Here is a 5,081-nt window from a genome sequence, read left to right on the forward strand (position 1 = left end):
TGCTGCTCACCCCCTCTGATGGCACTGGCCCTGCTCGCACCTGCTGCTGGCGCCAATCCCAATCGCTCTGCGCCGTCAGTGGGGGTGAGTGGGGCCGGCACTGTCAGCGCGTGGGAGTGAAGGTGGCAGGAGCAGGGCTGCTGGCAGACAGGGGACTGGGGGCCATGGCAGGAGGGGCCAGGCAGGGGCACAGAGGATTGGCTGAGACCCGACCCTATGCCCACCACAGCCTCACAGCCCACAGTTCCTTTCAAGGTGCACGAATTCGTGCACTGAGCCCCTAGTGAGTTATAAGATTTCTTTATGTATTTAGAATATACAAAGGACTCTTACATCTATCTTATGTATATACTAGAGGCCCAGTGCACGAATTTTTGCACAGTTGGGGGGGGGGGCTCAGCCTAGCCTGCAATCAGGGTCATCTTGCCCAGTCCCGATTGGGGCCAGCCACCCAGGGGGAGGGACTGCAGGAGGCTAGTCAGCCATGGGAGGTTGGCTGTGGAAGCACAATGACCACCAGGGGGCAGCTCATGCATTGAGTGTCTGCCTCCTGGTGGTCAGTGAGCATCATAGCTACCGGCCAGTCATACGGTCTTTCTTAATGATGTCTTTCAAAGAGTGACAATTTTAATAATGATAAACTCCATGACATTTAAGTTACTTGCTATTTAGTTTGATCCTTCAAATTTTGCTTTAAGCTTTGTTAGAGTCCAGAGTAGCCTTTGCTTCTAGATTTTGGTTAGCCCCAATACTAAGGTGTGGTCTTTCTTGGTATCCACTAGGTGAGTAAGGAGAACTCTTTACTGTGGCTCTGGATGAATTCTGGGAACTGTTCAGTTCACAGCTCCCTAGTTGCTCTCTTGCTTGAACATACAGAATTACATCCTATGCATGAGCATATCATTATGCAGCTAAAGAGTCTAGGGAACTCACATTCAGATCTGTAGAACTCTTTCCTGTGACATTCTTTGCTCTCTGGAACTCTTTCTCACAATTTCTAGCTACCTCAGACACCTTGAATTCCTACCTCTGCCTCCTCAACTGCAAATGTGCCTGGCATTCTCTACCTCCCTCCACATTCCAAATGTGTCTCCAGGAAGAAACCTGGAGAGCATTAATGCTAAGTGAAATAAGCCAGTCAGAGAAAGACAAGTACAATATGATTTCACTCACATGTGGAATCTAATGAGCAAAATAAACAAACAAACAAAACAGAAACAGATTCATAAAGAATAGACTGACAGCTGTCAGAAGGGATGGGGGTTTCAGGGCTGGGTAAAAAAAGTGAAGGGATTAAGCAAACACAACAACAATAACTCATAGACACAGACAACAGTATGATGATTGCCAGAGGGAAAGAAAGGGGGAAGCAGAAGAGTGTGAAGGGGGATTAGTGGTAATGGAATGAGACTTGGGGTGGTGAACACACAATACAATATACAGATGATGTATTATAGAACCATACACCTGAAACCTATACAATTTTATTAACCAATGTCACCCCAATAAATTCAATGAAATTTTTAAAATAAAAAATAGAAAAAGTCCTAGGAAAGAACTTTTATTGGCTCATCTCTAAACCAATCACTGTGAGCTATGGAGATGGGACAATCTGATTGATCATCCTGGGTCATGTGCCTGCCCCTGTGTTTAAGAGGGGTGAAGGAAGTGGTGGGGAAGAAACAAGCCAGGCAGACAGAACAACACCTTTTACAGATACTAAATCCTGGGCATTGAGGTTGTTTCAGTATTTGGCTGTGATTGATAACTTTCAGAACACCTTCAAGGATGCTACTCCTGCAGCAATTTTTATTTATGAAAAATTCTTTGGAGTGGATTTCTTGAATCAATGGCATCACACAGCCATTCCTATGATTCTTGCTATGTATTGCTTTATTGTTTTCCAAATGAATTGTGCCAAAAGCATAGCTTATATAGAAATGAGATTCTATTAAATTTTTTAAGTTGATTTATTAATTTAAAAAATACTATTAGCTGTAGCTTCAACTACAGATAAAGTGATGCATGGAGAGAAAAGCATACACCTAATTTCTTATATTAGAAGAAAATAAATGGCATAAGAAGTTAGAGAAAGAAAAAAACAGGAAAAAAATCCAAATTAAGTAGGAGAAATAAAATAATAAGATCAGAAATAAAATTAAATACAAACATATAATAGAAAAGATCAACAAAATCAAAGTTGGTGCTTTAAAAAGCCTAATTTTTAAAAAATCTCTGTCAAGATTAATCAAGGGGGAAAAGGAGGGGACATTTCTATATCTAAAAGCCTAAGTGACCATTAAGACTGAACAACCAGAATGATTGGTTGACCAGTCGCTATGACATGCACTGACCACCAGGGAGCAGACACTCAATGCAGGTGCTGCCCCCTGATGGTCAGTGTGCTCCCACAGCCAACGTCCTGCACCTCTCCCTCCACTAGTCCCCCTCCCCTTGCCAGCCAGCCCCCCAATAGGCCTCCATCACCTGCCAGGCAGAGGGACCCCACCCATGCACGAATTCGTGCACCAGGCCTCTAGTATACAATATTAATAATGAAAAGGAAGATAAAATTATAAATGGAACATAGATTAAAAAGAAAAACTTTATAGCAATATATTTGAAAAATTAGATGAACTTCATACATTCCCATATACATATAAATTACCAAACTGATTCAAGAAGAAATAAAAAATCACTAGTTTTTTAAGAAACTAAATCAGTAGTTAATATTCATTTCCACAAGGATAAAATCAAGCCTAGATAATTTTTTAGTCAAGTGCTATTAAACATGTACTTAATAGAAATAGTTATAATAATGATAAATAACTCCTCCAAAGGGAGAGGGGGAAAAAAAGAATACAACCCAACTCATTGTATGAAACAAATATAAATCTGATATCAAAATGTGACAGATATTATAAAAATTAAAATTAGTGTCTATTGCTAATGATAAAATATATACAAATATTCTAAACAAAATATTAGTAAACCAAAGAAGCAGTATAAACATATATATCATGATGTGTGCTATCCCAGAAATAAAAAAAGTGTCTAATCATTAGATAATCTATTAGTTTATTTTTAATCTGTTTTCTAATTAACATAAAAAAATTTAAGGACATAAAATTCTTCAATATTCAGCTTTAATCATGTTCTCTTACTCTTGGTTGGATTTTTTTCCCTCGTTTTTGAAAATTTAAAGATAATATTTTAATTTCAGTATTGGTTTCCTTTTTGATACAGACTTTTTTTATGGTAAATTCTTACTTTTCACATAATTAACATTATGATAGCTGGCTTTTCTAGATTATGGTTAGGAAAGATAACCTATAAAACTTCTACATTTTAGACTTTGTTAAGCTTTATTTGTCCATGTACATGACTGGTTTAAAAAAATAACAGGTCTATGAGCATGAAAAAGCAAAGTATATTTTATTATTCAGTACAAGATTTTGTATCTATATCATGTTCTAATCTCTCCAAATAACTATAAAATATAGATATATATTTATGTTGGTGGTATTATTTATATCATCTACTTCCTTGATTCATTATATTCTGAGGGGCATATATTAAAAGATATCATTTTGTTTTCATCTTGATTTCTTTGTATTTGGAGGAATTTTTGCTTTGTACACCTAACAGTTTTTATTTGGTGATTAAAGTTTGTGGTTGTTTTATCTTCTTGGTGGATTGTAACTTTATCACCACATAACATTCCTCCTTGTCTCATTAAATGCTTTGGCTTTGAAGGTCCCTTTATCATCACATCAGATATGTTTCTATTTCCTTTTAGTTTGCATTCACCTTATATATCTTTGCTTAATATTTTATTCTTAACATTTATTATTTTGTGGGTTTTGCTAAGATAATTCAGAATTTTAAGTACCAGTCTAACTCATTAACATTTACAGCGACCTCAGTTACAGATTTCCATTCTTTTTATGTACCTATAATCGCTTATAATGAAAGCTTCATTGCTTATTCCTGTTTGCTCTCCATTTTTTCCCTCTATTTTAAGATTTCTGTTTTAATTCAATGAGAGTATGGTGTTTCTTTCAGGATAGGACATGGGATCTTTTGCTCTCTAAAAACGTATATATTTTTTTATCTGAATAAATAAATAAATAAACTAATCTGAAAAGAATATGCAACCTCTATGTTCACGGCAACATGATGTACAATAACCAAGATATGGGAGCAACCTAGGTGTCCATTAATAGATGAATGAATAAAGAAGAAATGGTACATATACACAATAGAGTATGACTCAGGCATAAAAATAATGAAATCTTGCTATTTGCTACAATATGGATGGACCTAGAGAGTGTTATACTAAGTGAAATAAGTAAGACAGAGAAAGACAAATAACACATAAATACACTTTTATTCATTTTCTATTGCTGCATAGCAAATGAACAGGAAACCATACAGTTTTAAAAACCACAATGAGATATCACCTCATGACTGTCAAAATGGCCACCATCAAAAACACAAGAGATGCCCTGACCGGTTTGGCTCAGTGGATAGAGCATCGGCCTGCGAACTGAAGGGTCCCAGGTTCGATTCTGGTCAAGGGTATGTACCTTGGTTGCGGGCACATCCCCAGTAGGGGGTGTGCAAGAGGCAGCTAATTGATGTTTCTCTCATCTATGTTTCTAACTCTCTATCATCAATGTTTCTCTCTCTCTCCCTTCCTCTCTCTTGAGGAAAAAGCGTTCCTACCCTAACTGAGCTCCCCAACCCAGGGCTTCAGTACAGGCAAGAGGAGAGGAGTCCCCATAACATCTTGCTCTAAGCTCCAGTGCAGGAGCAGCATCTCAAAAAGTAACAGACATATGAGGAGGAACCAAAATGACTAATTTCAGAGCGAGGACTATGCGGGTAGAAGCCAGGGCAATTTTGTCCAGGGACAAAAGCAATGGCAAGTGCCATTTTTCCTTAGTGGGAAACTCCTCCCACTCAGCCAGCAAGTGCAGGTGGACACCAAATCTGTGCATTGTTAGTGGGATTGTAAATTGGTGTAGCCACTATGGAAAGCAGTATTGCAGTTCCTCGAAACATTAAAAATAGAAGTA

This window comes from Myotis davidii, unplaced genomic scaffold, assembly GCF_000327345.1.
Source record: "Myotis davidii unplaced genomic scaffold, ASM32734v1 scaffold130, whole genome shotgun sequence".
Lineage (NCBI taxonomy): Eukaryota > Metazoa > Chordata > Mammalia > Chiroptera > Vespertilionidae > Myotis > Myotis davidii.